This window comes from Lampetra fluviatilis, chromosome 5, assembly GCF_964198595.1.
Source record: "Lampetra fluviatilis chromosome 5, kcLamFluv1.1, whole genome shotgun sequence".
Lineage (NCBI taxonomy): Eukaryota > Metazoa > Chordata > Hyperoartia > Petromyzontiformes > Petromyzontidae > Lampetra > Lampetra fluviatilis.
The window spans coordinates 13153522-13175780 of NC_136279.1; the positions used below are offsets into that span (position 1 = coordinate 13153522).

Sequence of the window (22259 nt, forward strand, 5' to 3'; positions counted from 1 at the left end):
TCAGAACGCTGGGCTGCATTTGCAGACAGAACCGTGTTTGCATTCTGTACACTGCTGCCTTTCAGGTTACCAAGCCACGTCCAGCATTCTGAAAGTAGTGTTGTTCAAGAGTGATCTGTGACTGGTATTTGAGAGTACGTGTACTGCACTGAGGTGTTTATTCCATAGTGAATGGATGCATTATGCCTCGTTCGAGTTTGTGTCATTGTGCACAATACATCTGAAAGATTATTGAAATGCTTTGTACTAAAAGTACATTTAAATGGAGCATTAGTGGTTGTGCTAATTAGCAGTAGTGTCAAATATAGTAGTAATAGCTATAAATAGCAGCAGTAGTTTTTTTTAGGCATGTAAAGATTACCCTCTGATTCAGTGAAATGTCAATTCTCTCTATTATATTCAATAATCAATTCCTTTCTTAGGTCTTATTTGTAATGTATTTAATCCCATTCATAGAATTAAATTTGCTCAGCATAAATATAATGTTTGCATATAATATGCAATGCCATTTAAATGACTGATTCTTGTACGACCGATTGGAGGCATGAATGATAGAGTACGAATTCATTTTAATGAATAAATACATGATTACATGCCTAATACTTATGGAAGGGTTGACACTGGTCATGATGATTAAGAAGCAAGGAGTGGAAGCCTAACAAACTAAGAGCAACCCTTTCACCCCGCAGCCATGTTCTTGGAGTTCACTTTTTCAGCTTCAGCTTCTCCTTCTGCTTGTCAGAGTCCTTCTTGTAGAATTCAGAGAACTCTGGCATGGGAGAGAAATGTAACTTCAAATGGATGGCATACGTACAGGTTTCCCTCGCTTTCTGAGGTAGATGCGTTCCAAATGAGGGTGGACAAAGTAAAATTGCGTAGCGGAGACACATAACTCACAATGGACCGCAGCAGACAGCTGAATGGCGAGTAGCGCAGATGTAGACACAATGTCGCATGTCCGACCACAGCCGCATTTCAATGAATTCAAACCGCACATCGCAAATTTTGGGTATAAATATGTTAGCCGTATATACACGAAATCACACAAACCGAACCAGCATGAAGCAAGGGAAACCCCTTATATATTACAAGAAGGCCCATCACTGATCGATGCCCACACCCAATCGGTATACCTAAATGACCCCACCCTACCTGAATGTACTGAAAATATTACACACGTTCACTTACTTCTAAAGTACAGTATAGAAATTCGTAATGTTTAAACCACTTTGTTTTGGTCCAGCAACCTATTTGTGCAAGGCCCAACTGTAATTTTATTTAGATGTTCACTTATCCGACCTTGTTACATAACCACCTATATTTTCCCATCAAGTCGGGTATGCGGTATTGTACTGTATCGTTGGTAGAAGGGAATGAAACAAAACAACCTGTAAAATAACCACAATTCGACCTTGAATTTCCTTAGAATGTTGTGGTTATGTGCTAAATTTAAAATGAGAATTTAAAAGACACAATTTTCACTTGGATGTAAATTACAGAAGATGGCAGTAGTGCAATTGATTCTCAAATGTTTGTGAACATTTGACTGCTGTTCTCTTGTATAAGCGTCATTTCTGTGGGTACTCCAATTTTCTCCCACAAGTGAAACAAGAATTTACGTAATTGGGAAGACATTCCAGTTCAGGAGAGAGTTTGGAATATTTTCTTTATAAATACGTGCCATGTTATAAGAATAGGTTTTCCCCTTTTTTCTGGCAACAAAACAGGTTTTTGGATGTTAAAACACCAACCTGAAACCTTTTGCAAGGAATCATATCCGCATTAACCACAGATGCTTGTGGTGAAAATACAACAAGAAAAAACATGCTTTGACAGTATATGCATTGTCTTTGAAACTGATTGGTCCACACCAGAGACAGCTTTCTTTCGAGCCAATCAGTTTCAAAGACAATGCATATACTGTCAGAGCATGTTTTTGTTTGTATTTTAACCACAAGTATCTGTGGTTAATGCAGATATTATTACTTGCAAAAGGTTTTAGTTTGGTGTTTTAACATCCTAACACCTGTTTTTTTGACAGAAAAAATGGGAAAACCTATTCTTATATTTTGACACTGGTAAAGGAGGTCCCATGACGTGCCATTTTTGTTCATATAGCAATGCCTTTCCCTTGGCTTTGTCCTTTCTACCTTCCGTGAGTCCTATTATCCCTAGCATCAGCGAGGTAGAGCATATATCATGGTCGCAACAAAGGCAGATGTCATTATGACTCACGGACTATATCATGCCATCCTGAGTTTGTGTATGTCCCTTTTAAACAAGGTAACAGCCCTGTGCCACGATCTTCCGTAGACCATGGCCACACACCTTCGAAAGAGATCTTGCCATCTTTGTTTTTGTCCACAGTGCTGCAGTCTTGATCCACACCGTTCATTTCCAAGAATTCATGGTAGTCGGCAAACGAGATGAAGCCGTCGTTGTCCTGTTTCCGCAGAATGAGGAGGAGACATTGCCTTGCTCGTTAATGGCAGCTTTGTCAGTGCTGGTGCAAATTAATGGGAAGGTGGCTAGTGGTCAAGACTAGCAACAGATTCACATCCAAGGGAGAAAACGTGTCTGTGATCTACCACGGATATGTCAGTGATGAAATTAGCTTGTGTGCTGTTCATTGGTGGATTGGTATATCGTAGAACTGTGAGTAATGGCTTTTTAACCTCAATGTCCCCATGTCCACGCTCATCACCTTCAACTCAAAATTATCAGTGTGGTGAAGTATGGTCAAATAACCCACAATCCGCAAGGCATGAGGAGGCTCTCATCCACTCATGCACGGAATTAATCAATCACAGGAATGGATGACCCTGCTGGAAACATCTTGAGACGAAGTTAGACTTTTGGTATGAATAATGGGTCTCATGATCATCCTTAATTTGGAGCTTTCGTGACTGCAGGAATTACTCTGTGGTTCTTTCGGTAAAGTCACGTATAAAGAGAAAAAAAAAAAATATTAGTATTGCTAGTATTTAATTTATTATTTCTCTTTATACTTGACTTTACCGAAAGAGCCAAAGAGTAACTCATGATCATCATTATATCAGCTGGTACAGAGGTGAGTGTTGGCACTGATCAGGGATACAAGAAGTCTCACAGTAGCTGAAGGGTCCCACAGGCTTGTGAGGGCCATGATCCAGCGATGCACAACAGGAAGCATGGAAATGCTGTGTGGAAATCGCACCTCTTAGAGGCTGCATTTCAACTGCCTCAGGTAAACACGAGGGAGATGAACTGAGACACCCATCTCGTGTCCAGGTGCCATGGCTTGGGCGCGACAAGAGTGAGTAGTTTCAGTCGTCAATGCTCATAGAACAGCAGAGCTAAACACGACAAATAAGAGCAGAGGTGCTAGCCCATTGGGGGCTCTAAGCATTTATGTTCCCTCCCTTTCAATTCGTAAATTCCCAAGTAAGAAAGCACAAGATGTAGACAAGTGAAACATGAGATGTAGCAAAATAAGATAAGCTGGACAAACTAAATAGGTGTAATCAGATAAAAGAGGATACAGATGCAACTGCCTTCACTCACCATGTCAATTGCTTCGAAATTAGCTTCCACCTGTGTTTCCCAGTCCTGTTTTTCAAAACAAATCACAAACAAAACTTTTAGAATCTTATCATCATACGGAGCTACGACACTGCATATGGGTCATTGTGTGAAGTCAACGTTTGAAAGTATTTTATTTGAAGAGATGAACAGATGTATATTTATTTATGTATTTCAGAATACTTCACAAGAGTAGAATGTCGAGAGCCATGAACCCCAGCAATCCATTTTACTTTACATCCTTGGCCAATCGTGTGGTTTGATCGTAGCTTATGACGATGCAAATAATCAACAAGCCATGAACAATTAAAACAAGTATCCTACGTTCGTCTGCACTGGATTCAATTATCGATTTCAAGACTAGCGTATGGATATCAATGTCCAAAGCCGATTTTTGTATTCATGGATAATTGTTTAACAACCTTCATAGGTAAAGGAAAGTAATTTTTTGCGTCATCATTGAGAGAAAATTTGTCTCTCCAAATAAAATATATAGAATGTTTTTATACGAATATATAATATTTTTCCTAATTAATAGGTGCTCTCTAACGAAACGTTCGGTATCAGCGTGTATGTGAAAGGCAATGCCAGGCATCTTTGTCGTGATGGTGCAATGAGTGTATTCCCTACCATGGCTGAAGTCGTTGGTGATCCGTGAGCAACTGGAAGGTCGAATCTGGAGCCGCTGATGTGAGGATCGCAGCGATGCGCGCACTTTTATATGCGAGCACCCAGGTGAGGGTGGGGCTCTCCAGGTGCGTGGGGCTCGGGAGGGGTGGGGGCGGTCGTGTGGTTGGGGTTGGTACATGTGCCTGTTCACATGTGGATGGGAGAGGTGACACTGTGGGGAGCCAAGGTGGTGCATCTGCCAATCTTCTCGAATCTTCAACCCACGGCAAATGGATGGATCTGTCCCGTGACCTGCCAGGGAGCCTTCGACACTTCACGTGGCCTCAATGTGCACCTGACACTCATGTATGCTGAGCTCTTCATTCTCAATGACAAAAATACCCCTAGTTATGTTGCTTTATTCAACCTGTTACTCTGCTCACGTTGAGAAGGGTTCTTGAATGGAGAATGTTAAAATAAAGAGAAAACACCCAAAGATCCGCTTTTCTGGACTCAGTCATTTGTCATACTGCGATCTCATGGCAAAATCCATTGTTTTCATATTCTTCTATGCTCCCACGTCCATACTCCATTATTTTACCAACCAACCCGTACAACCAGGATAATGGTGAAGTCTGGTCAAATAGGGGGGGGGGTTGTGTGAGATTAAGAATAGCCTGTTTCCTTGGTGTGTGTGCGAGTCAGTTCATTGGTTGAGTATCAACAACACATAGGGTTGATGTTTGCATTGAATCTTGAATAAATCATGCTCAGGCTTCCAGAAGACAAAAAAGATCTGATGAATTAATGAGCATCATTTTAATGTTGCTCATTTAAGGAAGCATGATTCAATTACGCCTTCTAGAAGATTACTTTGCAATGAAAGCAAACACTTTCAGCGCTCTAATTCGTCATGGCAGAAAGCTACCAGAACATTCTTTCAAGCTATGAATAAAACAAATGCATCGTCAACACTGTTCGTGTGCTCATTAAACTGTGCACAGTACATGCATCGGTCTACCACGTACATTGACTAATGGTGGTCAATTTACACTCCCTTTTATTAAACGTTATTCTTAATACATTTAATACATGCCATTTGAAATACTAATAATTTTCTATAATTGTTTGTATTGAATTCAGGAAAATGTATGTAAGAAATCTACACTGCAAGGTCACCACCAGACCACGTGGTACAAATAAGGCAGTTGGTGGACTCTTGGATTCGTAAGTTGTCCAATTGTTCTGCTCGTGGACTCTTTTTTCCCTTTGATATTAAAAATACATCGCTGTGAATACTTTTTGGTAAAAAAAATTTAGCCTTCCACCTACAAATGCGTTGTGTAAATATGTATTTTTCTCACGAATCTCTTTAGCCTTCCACATCCAGTAAATCTGAAGCGTTCCACATCTGCTTATGGTGATGAAGAGGGACTCAATTTAAAAGTAGATTTTTATACGTATGTATGTTGAACTTTGTTTGCACCGTATGCAGCCAGTCGTGCTAATCGAAGGTGCAGGGGAAGGACAATAAATAAAAAACAAAAGCAGTTTTAAAGAAGTAAGTTTTCAATCTAGATTTAAAAGTGCACCACTCCAGTGGCTTCCTGATATCGGAAGAAAGAGCGTTCCAGATGGTTGCAGAAGTGCATCTGAAATCGTGCGATGCAATGACCGTCGTTGTACGATGGCTAGCTAAAATCCGCTGCAAGGATGGTCGGAGTTCGCGTGATTGTTCACGTTCCTTGACGAGATCAGCAAGGTATTGTGTTTCATTTGTAGCAAGTACTTTGTGTGTAATGAGTGCGACCTTTTATTAAACGTTATTCTTAATACATTTAATACATACCATTTGAAATACGAATCATTTAATATAAAATATATCTTGATTTGAAGCTTTCGTGACTGCATGAATCCATACTCTTTGGTTCTTTCGGTAAAGTCACGTAGGTATAAAATAAAATAGATCACGACGTATCGGGCACAACACAAGTATCTGTCATCAGGAAAATGTATGAAAGAATTCTACACTGCAAGGTCACTACCAGACCACGTGGTACAAATAAGGCAGTTGGTGGATTTGTAAGTTGTCCACGTGTTCTGCTCGTGGACTCTTTTTTTTCCCTTGATATTCAAAATACATCGAAAGGAGTTTATGAAATCGTGAAAACAATTTCTCTAGGGATCATATCCCTTCCAAGATAGCGCCACGCCATGAACTCTCTATTTTGGTTGGGCTCCAACTCTTTGTGCACGAAGAAACAAGAGCCCAAGCATTACATTATGCTTTTGGAGTTACCAGATACTCTGGTATTATTCAACCATGATTCACATTTTACTGACCAGAAATGGTTAGGATTCTTTTCCCAGTACCTGTCAAGATAAACTCCTTTACAGCTTGTCAATGCCCTGTGGAATTTAGCTATTAGGTACTTAAATATCGGCCTACCAACATACTTGAAACCTTTCCTCACCATTAATTTTTTCATCTTAAGCAATAACCCCTTTTTAACATATGTGTATCGGCCTCGCTGTGCGCTGCGTTGCACCGCTAGCTGATTAAATAACCTCGCATACAATAAACCCTGAGAGCCAGAGTGAACATCCGACTCCAAACGTCATTTATTGAATTGAACGAGGTAAAACTGATGGAAAAACATAGCACAGATACACCATCTGTTAACACTTGGAAACATCAACACAATGCATGAACACTACAGCATTACAACATTGTCCTAGATAACATGTTTCTCAACAATAGATCCTGGATGGACCAGGCACCCACAACAGTGTTGAATAGCTATACAAGAGAATAAGCTACTGTGTTAAATAAAGGCACATCGTGTAATCATCACACTGCACCCCAGATGTACAGCATTACATATAACACTAAAGTGTGGATGAGATATTTCGTCATCCTTGCTCTCAAGATCGCAATATAGTTACTTGGGTACAAGTGAAGTACCGGTGAAGACGCTGGACACCCAGGTTGAGGCACACGTATATTTATTTTCAGCTTATCGGTACAGGACAACACTAGAGGGGGTAGCGGCCCCCTCACCCGGATAACTGGGGATACCCCCTAGCTAATCTCACCTATCCCCAAGTCCTCCTCTAACGAGCTAGGGGAGGCTAACTGGCCCGACACTGGTGAGTCGGGCTACGGTCTCCGGAGTCCCAGGGTCTAACCCTGGTTCACGGAACCACGCCTCTGGCTCGCTCCTCTGCAGCCCTGACAAGGGCGGCGTCGAGGGGAGTCCAGGGCTCTAGCTAGAGGATCTTCACTCTTCCTCCTTTGTTCCCAGACTGAGCCCCGAGCTCTCTTTGTCCTCCCCCTTTATACCCCCCATCAGGATCACAACCCCCCAGGCTGCCTGATGCGGACGTCGCTGCGGGCACCCCCCCCGTGTACTCCCGTAACTCCGCCCACTGTGTTTGTTACCCATTGGATCGTATGCACTTACAGCCCTCCCGTAACAGCCCTACATCACCCCCCCCATTACAGCTCGCAGCCGTCCCGGCTGCAACAATTCCAAATAAAGGAACAATTACCCCTCGACCCCGTGTGTGCCTCATTTTTTCAACAAAATGCAAATAGCAGAACAACAACAAGAACAACAACCATACCCCCGAAGGGAATGTCCGGCGCACCCCCCCCCCCGCATAAATACGAAATCCGTAAGCACGTATGTACAACTAGCCAGGAACTCCCCCATCACACACAGCACACCCACGACACACAACGCACCCACAACACCCACACCGCGCCCACACAACACAACACACTCAGTGTGCAAGGAGCACACCACCGACGCAGCATACAGTAACCATGACACGTGAAGGAAAATAAATAAGAAAAGTTTTTTTTTTTCTTTTTCTTCCTGCTGTATATTATAAGAGTCTGCGCATTTTAGCGCGCGTCCTTGCCGCAGGCCCGTCACACGGGGCAACCCCGGACGGCGGACCATCCGGTGGCGGCTGTCCCATTCGAGGTGAGGTCGCGATTGAAGTCGCGCGACTGTCGGCATCACCTGTGGGGGTTCCAGGGCGTGAGCCCGTCATTCCCGGTACACCTGTGGGTGGGACAGCCGGCAACACATCAGGCGAGAGCAGCGACGGACCCTCCGAGTCGGTCGACCCCCCACATGCTTGGCCTCGCGTGTGTGGCGTGGGCCCCCGCACCGCAACAAACGGCTTCAGCCTAGAGGGGTGTACAAACCACCGGCGCCTCCCCCATTGGATTCGAACGCACTGAGGCCTCAAAACCTCAACAACCTCGACGGGGCCCCGCCACGGGCGTACGAGTTTAGAGGAGGTCGCGAGTGGTACCTGGGGACAGTGCAGCCATGCCCTGTCCCCCGGCTTCCACTGCAGCACGTGCGCGCGAGCCAGTCTGAGGCGCTCGTTCGCCTTCTGACGCCTGTCAGAATTTAGCCTCGCCGCATCCCGCGCCTCAGTCAGTTTGTCAAGATTAAATTTAACGTGATCGTCCAATTTAGATTTGCCCAGCGGCACGGGGATCTGCAACTGTGCCCGAACAGGTGGGTCGGGTTCGCGGCCATACATAAGAAAGAAAGGTGAAAACCCCGTCGCAGCATGGGGAGCCAATCTGTATGCCGCTAGAACCCCTTGAATATGTAAGTCCCAATCAGCCTGTGAGTCCGAAACTTGCTGCGACAACATAGACGTGATGGTGCGATGCAGACGCTCGACCATCCCGTCCGTTTGCGGGTGATAGGGGGAGGTTCGAATTTTTTTCGTTCCCAGGAGATCACAGACTTGTTTTATGAGTTTCCCCGAAAAATTCCTACCCTGGTCGGTCAACAACCGCTCCGGGGCACCTTTGTCCATGACATAACCTTGGACAAAGGCGTCGACGATGGCTGCTGCCGACTGATTCGCCAGGGGCCAGGCCATAGGCCAGCGCGTAAAATATTCGACCCCAGTAAGCAAATATTTATTTCCCCTGGAGGTGGCGGGGAATGGCCCCAGAATATCCAGTGCGACCAGTTCATTTATTCTGGAGACCTGGATGGATTGCAAGGGCGGGTTCGACTCCCGTGCCGGTGGTTTGCGCTGCGCACACTGAGGGCATGCCGCCAACAGGTCAGTGACATCCTTTGTCATACCCGGCCAAAAAAAATTCAGCTGGAGCAAGGCGAGTGTTTTCTGGGTACCTAGGTGGAGGAGGCGCTCATGAGCAGCCCACACCACCTTACCTCGTAGGCCAGAAGGGACCACCAGCCGGTGACGCTGGGATTTCCCGTCCCAATGCATAAGCAAGCCCGCATGGGTTTCCCATGCGTCGGCATGACCCGTCACACGCCCCCTCTCCCCGGCGCGACGACGCAACGCGAGGAGGGAGGCATCCTCCAACTGGAGGCGCCCCCATTCATCAACGGGCAATCCAAGCAGGGAATCTCTCCCCTGTTCGGCGATATCAATGGGGACTACCGTTTCATCGTCGGCGGCCGCCGCCAGGACCGGAACCATCATGTCCCCTACTGGCTTGCAACGCCCCGACCCCAGGAGACATGCGCATTCGGAGGCGGTTGGCATCCGTGACAGAGCGTCAGCGTTGGTGTGGCGAACGCCCTTACGATAAGTGGTTTCAAAACTGAAATCCTGGAGGACCTCCAGCCATCGGGACAATTGTCCCGATGGCTGTTGAACCTTCAGGGCGTACTGCAGTGCCGCATGATCTGTGCGGACGGTGAAATGCCGACCGTACAGATATGGGCGATACTGTTGGATGAAATAGACAATTGCCAACAGTTCCCTACGGGTGACACAATATCTTTGCTCCGTTGGAGACAACACCCGACTGCCGTACGCGACCACCCGTTCCACGCCGTCAACCACCTGGGAAAGCACGCCTCCAATACCCGTGTTGCTCGCGTCGGTGTCGAGCAAAAACGGCCTCGAAAAATCTGGGTAAATCAAGGGAGGAGCCTTCACCAGCGCGTCCCGAAGGGAGCAGAAAGCAGCTTCCTCATCCTGACCCCAGTGGAACCGAACCCCTTTAGATGTTAACGCGTGTAGGGGTTTGGCAATCGTTGCAAAATTAGCGACGAAGCGTCGGTAATATGATGCGAAGCCAATAAAACTCCTGACCTCTCCCACCGAGGTGGGAGTCGGCCAGGAGCTGACACACTGCGTTTTGGCGGGATCGGTAGCAATACCCGAGCGCCCTACGATGTGCCCCAAATAACGCACCGACTCGCGTAACAAATGGCATTTTTGGGGCTTAAATTTCAAATTAGCAGCCCGCATCTTTAGGAAAACCGCCCGCAACCTCTGGAGATGTTCATCAAAAGTTTTACCAAAGACAATAACGTCATCCAAATAAATCAGGCACGATTCCCATTGCAATCCAGCCAAAACCAATTCCATCAATCGCTGGAAAGTTGCCGGCGCTGAGTGTAAGCCCATCGGCAACCGGTTGAATTGGAACAGGCCGTGCGGTGTACGGAAAGCAGTTTTAGGCTTAGAATCATCGTCCAGAGGAAGCTGCCAGAATCCCGAAAGTAAATCTAGTGTGGAGAAGAATCGCGCTCCCGCCAAAGCGTCCAGCGATTCGTCCATCCGTGGGAGCGGGTATGCGTCGGCAACCGAAATTTTATTAAGGCGCCGAAAATCAACGCAAAACCGCAACGAGCCGTCCTGCTTTTTAACCAGGACGATCGGCGCTCCCCACGGGCTGGTGGAGGGAGAAATGATGTCGGCGGCTAACATGTCATCAACAGCCGATTTGACATGGTCCTTTTCGGCGGGACTTAACCGAAACGGATTTTGGCGAATTGGCGCGCTGTCACCCGTGTCAATATGGTGACGCAGCAGGTGAGTGCAACCCAAATCATATTTATCACGACTGAAAACGTCGGAAAATTCCCTCAGTAGCGTTCTAAGCTGTTGGCGCTCTGAATTTGTCAGGTCCGTCGATCCCGCACAAAGCGCGTCGATCCACCCTTCATCGCTGTCCGAATGTGGGAGCATCCGGGAAGCAGTGCCAACGTGGTTCGCGACAGGTTCCTCGCAGGGCACTGGCGTCGCGTGAGCGAGCACCGTCCCTTGAGGAACCACCACCGTCTGCGATCCCACATTGAGGACCGCGATGAAAGGGTCCCCGTCCCCTCTTACGACGGTCTGGGCCGGAATCAAATGAGGCCCATTAACCCCGGCCCTAGACGGTCCCAGCAAAACACCCTGATCCCCTATGCCCTTAGCGAAGGGCCTACGAAGTTTCAGAGGCACTAGCATTTGAGCTCCCGGCGGCACACGAACAGTTTTAACGACGAACGCCGGTACCGTCGCGAACGCCGACCGAGCTGCCGCAGGGGATGGCAGGAACGCCATGCGCCGCCCCGATGGAAGCTCAATGCATCCTTGGTCGATCAAAATACGAATGGGCATTTTACCTAAGAAATCCGTCCCCAGCAGGCACGGAACCGCCAGCGAGGAGGAAACGAAAATCGGCCCCGACAATTTGATGTCCCCAATAGAAATTTGCGCTCGAATCTGTCCCATGATGCCGAGAGAGCCCCCGTTAGCGGCATAGAATGGGACGTTAACCGGCAGTAAAGGCCGGCTTTGTACGGGCAGAATATTGTAAATTAATTCCGAAATGATTGTCGCCGATGCCCCCGTATCGACCAAGATGCGTACTTCTACCCCGTCAATGTGTCCGACTACGGCCGACGACCCTGACGACGCGGCTACCACGCGATGGGCCAACACGGACCACTGTTTGGGCTCGATTTGAGTCCCCGCAGTGATCCGCGTTAGCCCCTCGCAACGCGACATCGGCCCCCCGTTTGTTGTGGTGCGAGAGCGTGCAACGGGTAGGTGCTTTGGCCAAACATGTGTGGTGCCGCGACTCGCCGGGTCATGTTGCTGGAGCTTGGGAGGAGGAGGCCCGGCGTCCCGTCGAGCCGTCGTCCCGCGCTGTCGAGGAGAGCGGCACCCCGAGGCGACGTGGCCCCGGACGCCGCAGTTGAAACACCGCGGGAGCCCCGGTGGAGACGACGGGCGGTTGAAACGGCTTGACCCGTCCCGGGCCGACCGTACTTCTTGCGCCTGTTGCCGTCGATGGTCGACGGCGAAGAGCTCCTCCGTCGGAAGGGTGGCTGCAGCCACCGCACGCCCTGCCGATGCCCTGCTGGCTTTCCGCCGCAGGGACAGAAGGTTGGCGTGAAGGAGGCGCGCCGCCTGAAGAGAGGTCATCTCGGCGTCCTCCTGTGCGACGACAGCGATGTCCAGGTCGTCTGCCAGGAGGAGTATTTTCTCCGTGACCATCGCGTCCACGCCATCGTCGTCCATACGGGGAAAAGCCGTCTTAGCCAGCGCTAGGAGGCTCGTCCTGTATGCCAGGGGCGACTCCTTCTCACCCCGCTTGCGCTCGTAGAACCGCTCTCTGCATTCCGCTGAAGGTCCATAGACCCCGGCCAGCAGCTGTAGTGCCTTCGGCAGAGTAGACCGCTTCTCTTTCGGCGCCGATGTGAGGGCGGCGAGCGCGTCTGCGTCGAGGAGCGCCGGCAGCGCGCAGAGGGCTTCATCGTCGGACCACCTTGCCATTTCTTGGTGGGCGATGAAGCGTCGCTGGAAGCCGCCCCAGTCGCCCTCTGCACCAACAAATTCTTTAAGCGGAGGCAGCCGTTGTTGTAGCGCAGCGTTCGCCTTGGACGTCTGTAGGCTGCTATCCCCGGGACTCGGCTGTGCGTCGGCGCGAATGGCAGATGGAATCGCCTGTCGCGGATGTGATGACGCTCCCTCCGCTGGAGATGACGCAGCTGTCCCAGCGAGAGCGGTGTCGGACCCAAGGTTGAGCCCGGCCACGCCCTCCGCAGCTGCCGTGACGATGGCGGGAAATTCAAAGCTTGAGTTTTCAGAAATGGCGGGAAGGCGCTCAGGTTGACGGCTCCCCTCGCCCCGTGGTGGACCACCAGCCCCCAGCCGCGTGATGTTTTCCAGCGTGGCGGCAGCGGCGTACAGTAGCTCCGCCAGTCTCTCGTGAGCCAGCCGTAGCGCGTCTGGCTGCGGCCCCTCTTCATGCCGATGCCCCGGTAGGAACGCGTCGGCCCCCGGCTGCGCCATGTCTTGGTGAGCCGCCTCGGGCTCAACGACTTCAGCAGTGTCCTCCTCCGGTACTCTGGCTCGAGCTGTCTGACGTGTTTCCATGTCCGTAGTACTTCTGACACCAGATGAAGTACCGGTGAAGACGCTGGACACCCAGGTTGAGGCACACGTATATTTATTTTCAGCTTATCGGTACAGGACAACACTAGAGGGGGTAGCGGCACCCTCACCCGGATAACTGGGGATACCCCCTAGCTAATCTCACCTATCCCCAAGTCCTCCTCTAACGAGCTAGGGGAGGCTAACTGGCCCGACACTGGTGAGTCGGGCTACGGTCTCCGGAGTCCCAGGGTCTAACCCTGGTTCACGGAACCACGCCTCTGGCTCGCTCCTCTGCAGCCCTGACAAGGGCGGCGTCGAGGGGAGTCCAGGGCTCTAGCTAGAGGATCTTCACTCTTCCTCCTTTGTTCCCAGACTGAGCCCCGAGCTCTCTTTGTCCTCCCCCTTTATACCCCCCATCAGGATCACAACCCCCCAGGCTGCCTGATGCGGACGTCGCTGCGGGCACCCCCCCCGTGTACTCCCGTAACTCCGCCCACTGTGTTTGTTACCCATTGGATCGTATGCACTTACAGCCCTCCCGTAACAGCCCTACACAAGTTTGACTCGACTTATTTGATTACAAGTAACATTCACAATTAGGCAAGTTGCAGGCTTCGTTGTTAACTAGGCCTCGTATTTATCATAACAAATTAACAGCATTATAAAGGCATTTATAGCATTATAACGGTCATTATAACATTATAACAGCATTCCCAGTATTATAAGAACATAAACGAACGGACAGACAATGCTTCTTAAAGTCCCACAATGGACAATTACAGCTGGCTTCACTGGGATGCGATGTGTGCCGCCATTTTGAATTCTTTGTAATGGCGGAACCCCAGCCTCGTGGTTGAAAGGCTGTCAAATCGTAACTTCCTGTTCACGTCACCAAATGCACCCTCAAAACAGGAATTTCCTGTGTACTCACACCCCCACTCCCGCATGGAGCAAAACACCTGCCGTGAGGCAGAACAATATGAAACATAACGCTTACATCTTCTTGGTTCTTTCGGTAAAGTCACGTAGAAGGGAAGTAATAAAATAATAAAAATAACACATAATACTTATGATTACTTCCCTTCTACGTGACTTTACCGAAAGAACCAAGAAGATGAATCCCTGCAGTCACGAAAACTTCAAATCGAAATATAACGCTTACAATAAAAAAATAATCTTAAACAACTAACAACCATATGACCACAGCTTATATCCTGTCTTGATCACCCAAGTTGTAGGGCTTCTTCTTCACCGCCAGCTCCGTCGTCAGCGGGAACTTGATTATGGTGTAGTAGTCCGTCTTGTTGCGTGTGGGCACGCTCTTGCCCGGGTACTTGGGTTGCAGCTGCAGCCACAGCATTTGAGGCCTGGAGAACGTGGGGAGGTGTGCACCTTGCGGTGGCGCACCGCGTACACCCTGCACAGCACCATCTTCTTGGCCTTGAGCGCCTTGGCCCTCGCCTCCCCCGTGGGCTACGCCTCGGCCCCGCGGGCCTTGCTGCCCTCAGGATGCCCCTTGCCTTTGACCCCCTTGGGCTTGGCCGGAGCCGCGGCTGCTGCTTCCTTGCGGGGCTTGGGTACGATGATGTGAAGAGTGTTCAGATCCTTGCACGACTGTCTTTATCTATGGTGCCCATACAATTGCTTGGTCCATCTCGTTGGAAGAGGTTATCCCCGTCAGTGAACTCTGGGAAACTCTCCTGCCAGGCTCGCCAAAATATTTGGGAAACTCTCCTGCCAGGCTTAGAGAATTACAATTACAGTATGTAATTACAGTACGCCATCCTTTACAGTGCTAAAACCCCTCCAATTGAATATATCACGAACGAACAATTCAAAGTCAAGCTTGAAGTCTAGAACAAGTCGAGAACAAGTCTAGAACATTTCTCTAACGATAAAAAAAACAACCTTTGGGTCCTTTACTTGTGTAGGGGTGTTAGAGAGAGAGCCCGTTATGCATGGCAGCTTATGGCAAACAAACACAGTGGGCGGGGCTACGTGAGTGCACGGGAAGGTGCTCTCTACGACGTCCGCGCCAGGCACCCCGTGGGGGCCCCACCCCTCAGCGGGGGGTTGGGTATAAAAGGGGATGTATCGGAGGGCTCGGGGTTCTTGTTAAGCTAACCAGTGAAGACTGAAGTCGTCTTAGCTAGAGCCCTGGACTCCCCTGGTTCGCCGTCCTTATCAGGGCCGAACAGGACCGAGCCAGCGGCGTGGTCCCGAGATCCAGAGCCAGTGCTCTTGTCAGCGCTGGTCTGGGACTCAGGGTACCGGGCCCGACTTACCAGTGTCGGGCCAGATAGCCTCCCCTAACCCATTAGAGGAGGACTAGGAGGCAGGCTAGGAAGTAGCTAGCGCGTGTATCCCCAGCTAGCCGGGTGAGGGGGCCGACACCCCCTCTAGTGTTGTATGCCAGAACCGTGCTGTGTGAATAAAACCCGTGTGCCTCCAACTCCGGCGTCCAAGAGTCGTGAACTCTATTACACTTGTAAGATCCAACAGCACGTGCGTCACACACAGCAATTATTGAACAGAGTCGCCATTATCCATGTGACTGGTGTATAAGTGCGGTTATTCAATAACCCTGCTAGCCACCTATAGGCCCAATTCAGTCACCACATGCTGCTGTACACACATGCATTGATGCCCTGCACAGAACATCAGGACTTTCCCAGAACCACACTCCCTTGCTGCACTAGGAAATAATTAAAAGAGTGGTCCATTCCTAATGTGCCACATGCACCTCCGGTCACGAGCCTCCCTGGAGTCACCGGAGCCAAACGGCCCGACTTAATCAGGGCACTCTAGTTCGGTCCTTCTTCCGCTCCCTGTTGACCCGGGGCCGGTACTTAAGGCCAATAGTAGTGGCGATTGCGCATCGTGCCCAACAATGCAACTACACATGGATTGATTTTATTGTCACTGGTGTTGGCGGTGAGTGGGAATCGAACTTCGGTCGCAGTGTTCGCAGCTACAACACACAAGCACACACAAGCAAATACACACACTCACGTATGCACACGTGTACATATTAAGAAGGGGTAGTCAGCTTTTATTTAAGCAAGGCTGGGTTTATTTCAATGCAAATGAAAAAAACAATCCATCAGAACGCTGGGCTGCATTTGCAAAAAGAACCGTGTTTGCATTCTGTACACTGCTGCCTTTCAGGTTACCAAGCCATGTCCAGCATTCTGAAAGTAGTGTTGTTCAAGAGTGATCTGTGACTGGTATTTGAGAGTACATGTACTGCACTGAGGTGTTTATTCCATATTGAATGGATGCATTATGCCTCGTTGGAGTTTGTTTCATTGCGCTATTTTCGATCATGGTGTCAGTACATCGTACAGCACAGTACATCTGAAATCTTACTGAAATGCTTTGTACTAAAAGTACATTTCAATGGAGTCTTCGTGGTAGTGCTAACTAGCAGTAGTGTCAAATACAGTAGCAATTGCTATAAGTAGTAGCAGTAGTTTTTTTATTAGGCATGTAAAGATTACCCTCTGATTCAGTGAAATGTCACAATTCTCTCTATTATATTCAATAATCTATTCCTTTTTTAGGTCTTATTTGTAATGCATTTAATCTCATTCGTGCAATTAAATTTGTTCATCATAAAGGTAATGTTTGCATATAATATGCAAAACCATTTAACTGACAGATTCTTGCACGACCGATTGTAGGCATGAATAAGAGAGTACGAATACATTTTATTGAATAAATACATCATTACATGCCTAATACTTAGTGGAAGGGTTGACACTGGTCATGATGATTAAGAAGCAAGGAGTGGAAGCCTAACAAACTAAGAGCAACCCTTTCACCCCGCAGTCATGTCCTTGGAGTTCACTTTTTCAGTTTCAGCTTCTCCTTCTGCTTGTCAGAGTCCTTCTTGTAGAATTGAGAGAACTCTGGCATGGGAGAGAAATGTAACTTCAAATGGATGGCATACGTACAAGTTTCCCTCGCTTTCTGAGGTAGATGCGTTCCAAATGAGGGTGGACAAAGTAAAATTGCGTAGCGGAGACACATAACTCACAATGAACTGCAGGAGAGTAGTGCAGCGGTAGACACAATGTCGCATGTCAATGAATTCAAACCGCACATCACACATTTTGGGTATAACTATGTTAGCCGCATATACACGAAGTCACACAAACTAAACCAGCATGAAGCAAGGGAAACCCCTTATTTATTACAAGAAGGCCCATCACTGATCGATGCCCACACCCAACCGGTATACCTAAATGACCCCACCCTACCTGAATGTACTGAAAATATTACACACATTCACTTACTTCTAAAGTAGAGTTTAGAAGTTCGTAATGTTTAAACCACTTTTTTTGGTCCAGCAACCTATTTGTGCAAGGCCCAACTCTAATTTTATTTAGATGTTCACATATCCGACCTTGTTACATAACCACCTATACCTCAATTCCCATCAAGTCGGGTATGTGGTATTGTACTGTATCGTTGGTAGACGGAAATTAAACAAAACAACCTGTAAAATAACCACAATTCGACCTTGAATTTCCTTAGAATGCTGTGGTTATGTGCTAAATTGAAAATGAGAATCTGATTTTTTTTCACTTTAATGAAAATTACAGATTGCGGTAGTGTAATGGATTCTAAAATGTTTGTGCACATTTTACTGCTATTCTCTTGTATACGCGTGATTTCTGTGGGTACTCCAAATTCCTCCCACAAGTGAAACACGAATTTATGTAATTGGGAAGACATTCATGTTCAGGAGAGAGTGTGGAAGCTTTTCTTTGTAAATACGTGTCATCTTTGTTCATATAGCAATGCCTTTCCCTTGGCTTTGTCCTCTCTATCTTCCGTGGGTCCTATTATCCCCAGTGTAGCCCTGTAGCATACGCAAGGTAGAGCATATATCATGGTCGCAACAAAGGCAGATGTCATTATGACTCACGGACTATATCATGCCCTCCTGAGTTTGTGAATGCTCCTTTTAAACAAGGTAATGGCCCTGTTCCATGATCTTCCCTAGACCATGGCCACCCACCTTCGAAAGAGATCTTGCCATCTTTGTTTTTGTCCACAGTGGTGCAGTCTTGATCCACACCGTTCATTTCCAAGAAGTCATGGTAGTCGGCAAACGAAATGAAGCCGTCGTTGTCCTGTTTCCACGGAATGAGGAGACATTGCCTTGCTCGTTAATGGCAGCATTGTGAGTGCTGGTGCAAATTAATGGGAAGGTGGCTAGTGGTCAAGACAAGCAACAGATGCACATCCAAGGAAGGAAACGCGTATGTGATCTACCTAGGATATGTTGGTGATGAAATTAGCTTGTGTGCTGTTGATTGGTTGATTGGTATATCGCAGAACTGTGAGTGATGGCGTTTACCTTCATGCCCCCATGTATGCGCTAACCACCTTCAACTCAGTGTGGTGAAGTATGGTCAAATAACCCACAACCCGCAAGGCATGAGGAGGCTCTCATCCAGCAGTGGACTAGCCAAAGGTTTGTACATGTACTACTCATGCACGGAATTAATCAATCACGGCAATGGAGGAGCATGCTGGAAACATCTTTAGACGATGTGAGACTTTGGGCATGAATAATGAGTCTCATGATCATCATTATATCAGCTGGTACAGAGGTGAGTGCTGGCACTGATCAGGGGTACCAGTCTCACAGTAGCTGAAGGGTCCCACAGGCTTGTGAGGGCCATGACCTAGCGATACACGACAGGAAGCATGGACTTGTTGTGTGGAAATCGCACCTCTGAGAGGCTGCATTTCAGCTGCCTCAGGTAAACACGAGGGAGATGAACTGAGACATCCATCTCGTGTCCATGTGCCATGGCTTGGGCACGAGAAAAGTGAGTAGCTTCAGTCTTTAATAAGTTCCACACTGCCCACCAGGGATTATTTGTCTGTCAGGTCTGTCGTGTAAAGCCACGCCCTCGATTTGTATTTCATAGAGCGCTTCGGGCAGGCTCAGCACCACGTGACGCGCCGTCCCACGCAGCTTGCGCCGTGTGACACGGATAACACACGAATGTGTTATCCGTGTATAGAGCAGCAGAGCTAAACACGACACATAAGAGCAGAAGGTGCTAGCCCATTGGCGGCTCTAAGCATTTACGTTCCCTCCCTTTCAATTCTTTAATTCCCAAGTAAGATAACACAAGATGTAGACAAGTGAAACATGAGATGTAGCAAAATAAGATAAGCTGGACAAACTAAATAGGTGTAATCAGATAAAAGAGGATACAGATGCAACTGCCTTCACTCACCATGTCAATTGCTTCGAAATTAGCTTCCACCTGTGTTTCCCAGTCCTGTTTTTCAAAACAAATCACAAAACTTTTAGAATCTTATCATCATACGGAGCTACGACACTGCATATGGGTCATTGTGTGAAGTCAACGTTTGAAAGTATTTTATTTGAAGAGATGAACAGATGTATATTTATTTATGTATTTCAGAATACTTCACAAGAGTAGAATGTCGAGAGCCATGAACCCCAGCAATCCATTTTACTTTACATCCTTGGCCAATCGTGTGGTTTGATCGTAGCTTATGACGATGCAAATAATCAACAAGCCATGAACAATTAAAACAAGTATCCTACGTTCGTCTGCACTGGATTCAATTATCGATTTCAAGACTAGCGTATGGATATCAATGTCCAAAGCCGATTTTTTTATTCATGGATAATTGTTTAACAACCTTCATAGGTAAAGGAAAATCATTTTTCGCGTCATCATTGAGAGAAAATTTGTCTCTCCAAATAAAATATATAGAATGTTTTTATACGAATATATAATATTTTTCCTAATTAATAGGTGCTCTCTAACGAAACGTTCGGTATCAGCGTGTATGTGAAAGGCAATGCCAGGCATCTTTGTCGTGATGGTGCAATGAGTGTATTCCCTACCATGGCTGAAGTCGTTGGTGATCCGTGAGCAACTGGAAGGTCGAATCTGGAGCCGCTGATGTGAGGATCGCAGCGATGCGCGCACTTTTATATGCGAGCACCCAGGTGAGGGTGGGGCTCTCCAGGTGCGTGGGGCTCGGGAGGGGTGGGGGCGGTCGTGTGGTTGGGGTTGGTACATGTGCCTGTTCACATGTGGATGGGAGAGGTGACACTGTGGGGAGCCAAGGTGGTGCATCTGCCAATCTTCTCGAATCTTCAACCCACGGCACATGGATGGATCTGTCCCGTGACCTGCCAGGGAGCCTTCGACACTTCACGTGGCCTCAATGTGCACCTGACACTCATGTATGCTGAGCTCTTCATTCTCAATGACAAAAATACCCCTAGTTATGTTGCTTTATTCAACCTGTTACTCTGCTCACGTTGAGAAGGGTTCTTGAATGGAGAATGTTAAAATAAAGAGAAAACACCCAAAGATCCGCTTTTCTGGACTCAGTCATTTGTCATACTGCGATCTCATGGCAAAATCCATTGTTTTCATATTCTTCTATGCTCCCACGTCCATACTCCATTATTTTACCAACCAACCCGTACAACCAGGATAATGGTGAAGTCTGGTCAAATAGGGGGGGGTTGTGTGAGATTAAGAATAGCCTGTTTCCTTGGTGTGTGTGCGAGTCAGTTCATTGGTTGAGTATCAACAACACATAGGGTTGATGTTTGCATTGAATCTTGAATAAATCATGCTCAGGCTTCCAGAAGACAAAAAAGATCTGATGAATTAATGAGCATCATTTTAATGTTGCTCATTTAAGGAAGCATGATTCAATTACGCCTTCTAGAAGATTACTTTGCAATGAAAGCAAACACTTTCAGCGCTCTAATTCGTCATGGCAGAAAGCTACCAGAACATTCTTTCAAGCTATGAATAAAACAAATGCATCGTCAACACTGTTCGTGTGCTCATTAAACTGTGCACAGTACATGCATCGGTCTACCACGTACATTGTCTAATGGTGGTCAATTTACACTCCCTTTTATTAAACGTTATTCTTAATACATTTAATACATGCCATTTGAAATACTAATAATTTTCTATAATTGTTTGTATTGAATTCAGGAAAATGTATGTAAGAAATCTACACTGCAAGGTCACCACCAGACCACGTGGTACAAATAAGGCAGTTGGTGGACTCTTGGATTCGTAAGTTGTCCATTTGTTCTGCTCGTGGACTCTTTTTTCCCTTTGATATTAAAAATACATCGCTGTGAATACTTTTTTGCAATTATTATTTTTAGCCTTCCACCTACAGTAAAAAAATACACAAATACTTTACAGAGAAGTTTTCTTATTGGATGGAAGTTTGGGAAAAAGTCTTATTTTCAATTAAATATTAGCCACACTTTTTTTGCAAAAGTTTGTTGTGTTTATGTCAGTGGAGCAATCACATCTGTATTGTACACCACAGCATCGACTTCATTATTTTAGGGTTATGATCATTGACATAAAGTATTTTTTATCGTCTGATAGATGTATTATATCAACTTTTCTTTATTATTTTCTATATTCAGGATTTGCATTCATATCAGCATCATCAATGGTCGATCTACTGATGATTGAAGGCTTTCCCAAATATATAATAGCACTGAAATAATAAAAGAACTAAAAACTTTAAGGCACTAATACATTTCATAATGATTGCTTGTTGTAACTGACACATTGTTCTCAGTCGATTCCACGTTTATTAAAACCAAAGCTGCTTGTGACTGAGCTGTTGTTCAGGCTGAACGTCCATAGTGGGTGGTCAAATCACATGACCTCACTTTCCCATGTCGGTCGTTGTGAGTTTGTGAAGATTGCAACCAGAAAAAGACTGCACCAATCTCACAGATTATCCCAGAACTTATGCAAAAATTTTAATGTGCTAATTTAATGCATTGCCACAAATATGGTTGAAACTACACATTACTTCGTTAATAAATTTGCAACTTTATATATGTCTTT

The 22259-nt window shown here is 47.0% G+C and overlaps 2 long non-coding RNA genes across 2 annotated transcripts; both read right to left on the reverse strand.

Annotated features, from left to right (window-relative positions):
* Positions 1-322: 322 nt before the first annotated feature.
* Positions 323-4247, reverse strand: LOC144932239 (uncharacterized). Its single transcript, XR_013636872.1, has 4 exons — positions 4192-4247; positions 3544-3588; positions 2329-2443; positions 323-769 (listed from the first exon to the last, which is right to left on the reverse strand). It is a non-coding gene; the product is annotated as an uncharacterized LOC144932239 (long non-coding RNA).
* A 12145-nt stretch (positions 4248-16392) lies between these two features.
* Positions 16393-20310, reverse strand: LOC144932582 (uncharacterized). The gene is made up of 4 exons (XR_013636921.1): positions 20255-20310; positions 19611-19655; positions 18374-18488; positions 16393-17258 (listed from the first exon to the last, which is right to left on the reverse strand). It is a non-coding gene; the product is annotated as an uncharacterized LOC144932582 (long non-coding RNA).
* Positions 20311-22259: the final 1949 nt, after the last annotated feature.